At 35.8% G+C, this 9,044-nt stretch overlaps 1 pseudogene; it reads right to left on the reverse strand.

Annotated features, from left to right (window-relative positions):
• Positions 1-3,839: 3,839 nt before the first annotated feature.
• Positions 3,840-4,481, reverse strand: LOC104874834 (annotated as a pseudogene).
• Between the last annotated feature and the right edge of the window lie 4,563 nt (positions 4,482-9,044).

Consider the following 9,044-nt stretch of genomic DNA (forward strand, 5'->3'; position numbering starts at 1 on the left):
ATAGTCGGTAGTTACAGGGTGACATAGAAGAAAAGGAAGGGGATGCAAGCACACTTATGAGAGAGGAAATGGGGTGGCACTTAGGGGCTTGATGTTTTAATGTTTATTTATGTAATGTTTTTGAAGCCAAATTTTCATTCTTCACTTTTTTGTTTGTTTGTTTGTTTGTTTTAAGACAGGGTCTCACTATGTAGTTGAGACTGACCTGGAACTCACTTTGTAGCCCAAGCTAGTCTCAAACTCACAGTGATCCTCCTGCCTCAGCCTCCCGAGTGCTAGGATTACAGGCGTGCGCCACCACAGCCCCCCATTCTTCACTTTGTGATTTTGGTTCTCATTCATTGAAACTTGTTATATTCATATTTAATAAAAGCCTAATATAGGAGTTTATATCACAGATGAATCAGTCATGTATTTTTCTCATTTATCTTGTTATTTTTTGTGCTCGATTAAAACAGTATATTTGACAGAATGTCTGAACAGAAAAGTATAAATTGTTCTCTTACTCTTAAAATGTCGAAAATTATTACCAAAAATAATGATGCCAGCCATTTGCCATTTCCTGTTTTCAAACAAGAACATTTTTTTCACACCAACATGTCTTTTTCAATTGCAGAGTACTTGTATACTTACACTTCTTTTTCTTTGAAACCTAATAGCAATCTTGCTGATATAAGAATGATACTTTGGACTATTCTTAACACATACATCTTTGTAGCAAAAAGTAACACTTTCTATGTGATTCGAGACTTGATTATATCAAGAATGAACTTTTCAAATTGAACTTTAGATTTATATTTTTTATTTGCAGCATATCTCCAACCTAAGAACAATATATCAAGTATTATTTGAAAGTGAAAGAATGAGGTTAAGAACAACTGTCAAGGATGTCTAGAATTATTAGCTTTTTTTTTTCAGAGAAAAGGGAGCATGTAAAACAAAAGCAAAATAAAAGAAGAAGTGGTCAAAATATTCAGACGAAATATGTGATTACAACTGTCTAAAATATAATTCTGAAGCAAAAATTGTAAACATTGAGGGCCAATATTATGATACTTATGTGTATAGGTAGAAAAACTTTTGTCTAATAAATTTAAATTAATAAATTAGGAAATGATTTTTCTGGAAAATAAACTAAAACAGCTTTTAACACAAATGTCACACATGCAATTAAATCAAATTAAATCAGAGAGATTACAAGGAATAAAGAATGCACAGTTCCACAATGTGAAAACATGGACTACACTACTTTAAAAATTTGTAAATAAAACATTTTAAGCTAATACTAACATATAAGAATATCTTATTTGGTGTTTATATATGAAAAACCCCAGTGGGCAAGAGTAGAATTGAGGTATTGATTAATCCTTTGAGTTTCAAAAATATGAATAGCTGTTGTATGATTTCACTAAAATTGCAATGAAAGATATGCTGAACTCTGTATTCTCGATAGGGTTCAGTGATTCCAGGAGGCTTGGTCCATGTGCTGGTAGTATTAGGAGGAAGCTTGAAGGGTAAGGTCTAGTGTGAAGTTTGGACGGCCTTGAGAAGTGACTAAGGTAATTCTAGGAAGAGCTGTTATGAAAGGAGCAAGCATGGCCCTTCCTTTCTCTGATTCAAAGAGTGATTTCTTCTGCCTGTCTTCCCTAGCTTCTATGATACCAGAGCATGAAATCTGCACTAGAATGGGGTCAGAGCAAGGGTCATACCTTTGAACCTCCAGAAGTGAGTTAAATAAACCTCTTTACTTGATAACTTAGCCTATCTGAAGTATTTTCATAATAGTGATGAATACTAATTAATACACTAGTAGATGCAATAAAATAAATTCTACACTCTCTTGAACTTCAGTGTCCCCTACCTAAAAGATAAATGTTAAGTTCTGTAGAACACCAGATTCTTTTCTATGTTTGAAATCACATGCAGATTGTGATGTAAAAAAAAAAAAAAAAAACCAAAGTAAGTTCATAATTTTCGTGAGCTTGTCATCACAGATATTTTTGCAAACCTGTCACTGAAAGTAATGAATGAATGAAAACACCAAGCTAAGAAATATGATTTTGAGGAACCAAACCTTGAAAGACAATAACTAGGATAAAATATGTTTTTGACTGTAGTTCTCTCTCCCAGTATACTTGAAAGTGGGTAGAACCTCTCTAGGCTGTTTCATATTGAGTATTAAAACTTTAATTCTATTATTGCTACTTTGTCCTAAGGAGTGGCCAGTTTCTGCTTTCTTCCCTTTTATTTTATGGTTAGTTCACATTTGTCTAAGAATTTAATATCACGCTTCTAGTTTTGTACATGTCTTCCTTAATGGACATTGAAATATACAAATTCTCCAATGTATTTCTGATAAAGGAAGCTTTGTAACCAATTTGCAACTTCCCATGGAAACAATACATAAGTACATAAAGAAAGAAACAAACTACAGTGAGTCAGAGTTTACTTCCCAGCTTCTACAATTATACATAAGGAGTCAATATGATGTTCTGAGAAAAGAACAGACTATTTACTTCTCTTAGGAATATTTTTGGACAGAGAAAGAGTTAAAATGGACTTGGCACAAAGCAGTTTCCAAATATTTTGTCTTATTTTTGTCTTTTAAATTGTAATAAGAAAACTAACATGAGGCATAACCACTGAAAAACTTTAAGTGAAAATTATTTTTACACTCATATTTTATGTTTTAGTTTTAGTTTTGACATTCATATTTTCAAACAATCTCTAGAAATTACTCATTTTGTATACTTGGAACTTTATGCCTTTTGATGTTAATGATTTCAATTGCTCCTACTTCAATTCCTGCTTAGAAGTCCTGTACTTCCTTGAATGCATTCCGTCACTAATTTGAAGTTTGTCATGATTTTTACCACATTTATTTATTTTATTTTATTTTGTGAAGGGTCTTTGTTTAATAAGTCTGAAAAGAATGGATATACAAAGATTGAGATGTGATAAAGCATTGGTGCAACTAATGAAATCTACAAGAATTAGGCTTTTGGGAAGGTGAAAAAAATCACCTAAACATTTTTAAAACCTGCAACAAAATAACACTTAGTAATAGTCTTCATGAGACTCGTTGTATGGCTTTTATTAAACAAGAGAGCCTCAACCTGTTGCTATAGAGTTCCTCATACGCAAACCAGAAATAAGGGGATTCCCCTAGCTAGTCCCCACGTTGGTAAGTGTTCTTCCCCACCCCCATCTGCCCCAGCCTCTAACGAAGGAGGCCTGCAACCTCACCACCTGAAAGAGGATGCTAGTTATCCCACAGGCATCAGTCTTGTAGCACCAGCCCTAGTACTTCCTCTGTGCATCGGATCTTCAGCTGGCTTCTAGGAACACCAAACACCATTGAGTTGCAAATCTATGCTAAGCATATAAGACAATGACAGGAGGGAAGATTTATTTTTTCATTGCAAACTTAATTAATTTGGTGTATTTAAAAAGATACCATACTTTTCTTCATTTATCAGCGAAAAAAGTTAAAATTAACTTCAAAAAAAGAAATCAGTAAATGGCAAACAAATTTCCTTGAAAGTCCTAGTCACATATAGAGTGTCCCTAGAAAAGAGGAGGGACAAGATAGTTTCCACCCACTTTCATGAGTTTCATCAAATACTGGATCTACTCTAGGGTGGAGAGGAAAAAAAGACAATTTCAAAAAGGAGTACATTATTAAATGAGGCATTTGCTATACTCCTTCATAAGAGCAGCAGGTGGGGAACACATTTCCCTAAACTAGATCTAGAAAGTGGAATGTGAAGGGTATTTGCCATTATTGCAGTAGTGAATTTTAATTTTTAATCTCTAGTTTGATTTAAACATTGCTTTTATTATGATAGGGACGCCAGCTGTGCAGAAAGTGATCTGGAGAGTATTGACAGCAGCACACACCTGCAGCTCTTCTTTGGTTCTGGAGGCTCCAGAAAGCAGCCAATATTGCTTCTCGGAACACACTCTTGATGCCTTTCTGTGTGAGCGCAGAACACTCCACGTACGTGGCAGCCTTCAGATCGCAGGCCAACTTTTCAGCAGGCTCTGGGGTGATAGGGTTTCTGTCTGTTCTTAGAAAATTTCTCAATAGTAGGGGACCATCACTGAGATCAATTTGGGTCCCAACAAGCAAGAAAGGAGTCTTTGGACAGTGGTGAATTATCTTAGGCACCCACTTTTCTTTCACATTTTCAAATGAGGTTGGAGAGACGACTGAAACACAGACTAGAAATGCATCTGATTGTGGCTAATGCAATGGTCATAATCTATCATAATCCTCTTGTCCTGAAGTATCAAAAAGCCCAAGATGAATGGGGAAAAAAAGCCCAAGAGTATATGGCTCTCCACCAATCATAACTGTGACTACATGGTTGTAAAAAATGGTTGGTACCTATTCAGGTAGAAATTTGTTTGTTGTATATCAGGAGACATGTTTTACGAACAACACCATCATCCACAACAATGCACTTAATTGTTTTCATTGTGGAAATAGTTTAAATATTTCAAATTTGATGTTGACCTCAGGCTCTCCACTGCAGCATTGGCACCACAACATTTATTTCTATTAATTCCCAAATTATACATCTAATTCTTTCCATAGGTTCTTTTGGGATACGAATACAGAAGTCATTATTTACACAGTAGTTGCAATGATGATGCAAGGACTTTACTCCAAAAACAGTACTAGCTTTGTCCATCAACAGATTCAGCTTCTAAACATTATCTCATGCCTAAGTATGTAAACAAAAGATTCTGAATTTGGGGGGCTGTAAATGTCAGATCACAATGGACGTTTCTCACTCATCCTCACTTATACCGGTTGAGTATTTTCAATCCTAAAATCCAAAATTCCAAATGCTCTAACATCTAAGCATTTTTTAGTAATGATGTAACATTTCTGTTACAAATATTTTGGACACTTTGCATCAGGGATACTAGGGATGTGTGTGTGTGTGTGTGTGTGTGTGTGTGTGTGTAGAGAGAGAGAGACAGAGAGAGCACAAGTGGAGGGGAGGGAGAGGGAGAGAAAGAGGGAAAGAGAATTTCATCACAAGACTTTCCCCCTACCCACTCTGACCTGTAATGAATTCATGGTCTCTTAAACATGAAGGAAACTCAAACACAAAATTTATATTTGTCATAATCACAGTCTGCTGGCTTTTGGCAGTAAATAATGCCAAATGGCCTCCCCTGTAAAACTGCCCCACCCTTCTAATTACAACCAATAATCCATTTCCCATGAATACTTCTCTTTACATCGACTTTGGCCCTCAGAAGACTCACATCTAGACTTTGTAATGCTATATGTATACTGCTCAAGAGCAAATTCCTACATTTTGGTTGGCAGTTGTGGCCACTGGGCATAATCTTCTAATGGGTCATCGGATCTCACAGCAAATGGAGGGCATTCTACAAAACAACACCAGCATAAAATTAGTAAATAACTATGTGAGAGAAAATGGGAATGGGGCTTTTTAGGCCAAGACACAAAACAGTCATTGATTTGATCCTGAGTAGGGTCATGCCTGAGCCCATGTGCACTGTCAGGAGAGTCACATCTCTGTCAGGGACAGACAGTCTTAGGCGTTTGTTTTGGTTTGGTTTGGTTTGCTTTTTTGCTATGATCATTGATGCCACAAACTTTCACTAGCATCAGTCTGTGATAGTTCACCCTTTTGAAAACATGTAGAATTTGAATGAAATAGAAATAATCTTCATAGTGTGGGACATGTGAGCATTGACTTATAACCATTTCAGTTCATTTCCCATACTTTATACATTCACTTCTCTGCAGGACTCAACGGTCAGCTGTGCATGGTTTCTGTGAAAGTTTTCTGCCTAGAAGGAAACGAAGAAGTAGCAATGGAGATATGAACTCTAGAACCCCACACTGCAATTGATCTGAGGGCCATCTCTAATATTAATGTCCTTTCTCTACCACAAGGTATGGTAAAGAACTCTTGTCTTCAGCTAATGCTGAGATGGGTGGCTTAACTAATAGCAGGATCCAAATCTGTATTTCTGAAACATTGAACCTATCATAACATAATTTCTCAGCCTAAAATTCCAGTGTTATTGAGAGAGAATAGGAGTATCAGGAGGTGCTTATGTGAATTATCTAAGTTTAAAGCATATTCTTTTTATCCCATAATATTAAATGTAATATTTACTTTTCTGCCAACATAGTGGCACATGCCTGTAATCCCAGAACTCAGGTGGCAGAGGCAGGAGGATCTCTGTAAGTTCAAGACCAGCCTGGGTTACATAGTGAGTTCCAGGGCAGTCTCAATTACATAGTGAGACCCTGTCTCAAAACAACAACAACAACAAAGTATTTTCTTTTGCTGTTGATTATGCTCAGTTACTTTTGCAGTATAGTGAGAAATGAAACATGGACTCCATATAATCTTGATGGAAAACTTTAGTTTGATAGAAACTTTTGTGATTTCCCTGGCAAGTATGTGTCTCTTTTCTGGGCCAGGATTCAAAAGCCTCAAATTTTTCTTGCTAGAAAAAAACAAAAATCCTAAGGCCAGGGATTTAGCTCAGTGTTTCTGTTTCCTGCCTTGCAAGCACAAAGTCCTGAGTTTGATCCCCAGTACAAAATATCTTCCAATAGGTTATTCAGAGCAAGCTTCCATTCACTTCTCCATGGATGTATACAGTCCTCCTCTTGAAAATATGGTATGACTTGAATATCAGATATCATTTCATAAATACTTTAGGGCCTGAAAGATGGCACTTCACGAATTTTTAGTTCTTTCTCTGAACCTGTAGTCAGTTGCATACTTGGAAAGGATTCCAATGTTCTGTAAGGACAGCTCCCTTAGGGTGCTACAGTAAATGACAGAGGAGTCTATTTCTTTTTGGTGATATCAGTCTCTGGATGGATCCTCGGATGAGTAGAAAGTATAAACACTTCTAAAGTTCTGTTTGGAGTACTGCTAAAAGGAGAGGCAAACGTACATTAGGGCTAGCTGTGTACCAGTTAGAATGAATCTCTGGGTTTTTGTGAGTACTCTTCATAGGTCTGTCACATTAGTTCTAGAATGGCTGATGACAAAAACTGGCTGAGTTCACTTTATCTATTTAATTCTTCCACTGTGGTGAATGCGTTCTGGAGATATTATCTAAAAATTCTTTAATCTATGCATTTGTCCCAGTCCCACTGTTGATCTACGACTATACAAATATCTCCTTGTCTCTAACCTTCAAAACTTCTTCTTTACAAACTCTAGGGCTGCCTGACTGTCAGACATTGGCCACTACCGAAATACAAGCTATAATAACAAATCTGCTTTAGCTATCTATGATATCATATTTATGTCTGATCACTAAAACCTGAGCTTGATGTTCAATTTGTTCTCTTGTAAACAACCAAAGGGAGCCTCTGACCATCAACCTTAGTTTATAGTTGTTGTTTACATGTATTACTGCCCTTCTGCAGGGCCTCAATGCTACTAAAAGTCAATTAGTATATTCTATGTAGCTGTCCATCTGCCTGTCTTTCCCACCTCCTCCTCCTCCCATTCATGCATCTCTGTAGTTTTCCACTCTTGGTTTTATGCAGATAGCAATATTTCCTTCTATAGGAACATTCTCTCACACTGGGGAATGGGTTGGCCATTGGGCTGCCACCTCTGTTCCCAGGACTACTCCTGCATGGGGTCCTCATTGCTCTCTAGATGTATCACGAAGTCTTAAAACTCCATCTGAGCTCTCCTTTCTCAAATGATCCTTGGAACTTCTTTAAGTTTTGTACATTAGAAAGGGGATGTTGAAATAATTAAAGAATCCTAAAGATTTTTAGACATACTATTTATGAAAACAGAAAACATAAGTCTCTGCAGGTGAAGCCATCAGACTATGAAGTAGATCTGACAAAGCCTGTGTTACATGAGAGGAGAGATGTGCAACAAAGACAAAGAAACAGGTATCAAATTATATTGAAATATCCAACTGGTTGTACCTCAGTCCTGTTTAGGAATTGACTAGAACCACCCTTCAAAAGGAAAAACCATAGCTCAAAAGCAGAGGTTAATAAAGGAGGTAAAATATAAATGCTATCATATCACCACGTTTCTCCCAGTTATTCATAGAGTTACTTTCTGAAGAACTTGAACAATGATTTTTTTTGTGTGTCAGCTACAAGTAACTTGTGAAAGTTAATATAAATAGGAAGCGGAGTAGCCCAGGAAATTTAACAAAATGGATGACAACTGTGAAATCCATATGCATATATTTAGAATAAAATTAATTTATTGTACACTGAACCAGAAAATAAGCCTTACTTGACACTTTTGTTCAAAACCCAATATTTATTTGATCTATGGATGCTTTTAATCAATTAGATATTGTCAGGCTTAGGAAATTATAACTGTTACTTATTTTTATTTCCCCTTAAAATAAATTTGACTTTTTAATTCTAATATACATATTGTGCGTTTTGGAAATTGAGGCAAAATAATATGTCTCAAAGTGATTATATTTTATAGTAGGCTGTTGAAATGAATTACAGAACATCATTTATAGTTTTTAAATGATGAAACAATAAATAATTGTTTGGAAAAATAAGTGGATGATTTTAACTTTTTATTTTATAATGAATTTAAGTACTTATTTTCCTTTGCTGCTATTGCTTTACCATTGCTGTTGGAAGCATCAATATTTCATGTAGCTCCACCATTCAGCTGTGTATTTTAAGATATATGATATAATGGATTTTCAACTTATTCACTAACTTTAAAATCCTGTGTTATTATCTCTTACTAAAATGTTTTGAAATAAATTGCACATCATTTTCATTGTTTTAGTTTCCACATTTACAAAATCCAAGTAATAAATTTCACTTCAGTACCGAGGGGCTCTAAACTGAGATTGCTATGTCTATGGAACATTCTTAAATGATGTCTGTTTCCCAATTGGTTCTTTTCTCCTGGTATAAGTGTGAGTTTTCAGATCTGTCAGTATAGACTTGAAGAGAAGTCATTTTAGAAAACCCTGTGGAATTGCTCTTCCTTTCTTTTCTGCCCTCTGCTTACTAT

Source organism: Fukomys damarensis, unplaced genomic scaffold, assembly GCF_012274545.1.
Source record: "Fukomys damarensis isolate Sample0158 unplaced genomic scaffold, DMR_v1.0_HiC HiC_scaffold_16, whole genome shotgun sequence".
NCBI classification, from domain to species: Eukaryota; Metazoa; Chordata; class Mammalia; order Rodentia; family Bathyergidae; genus Fukomys; species Fukomys damarensis.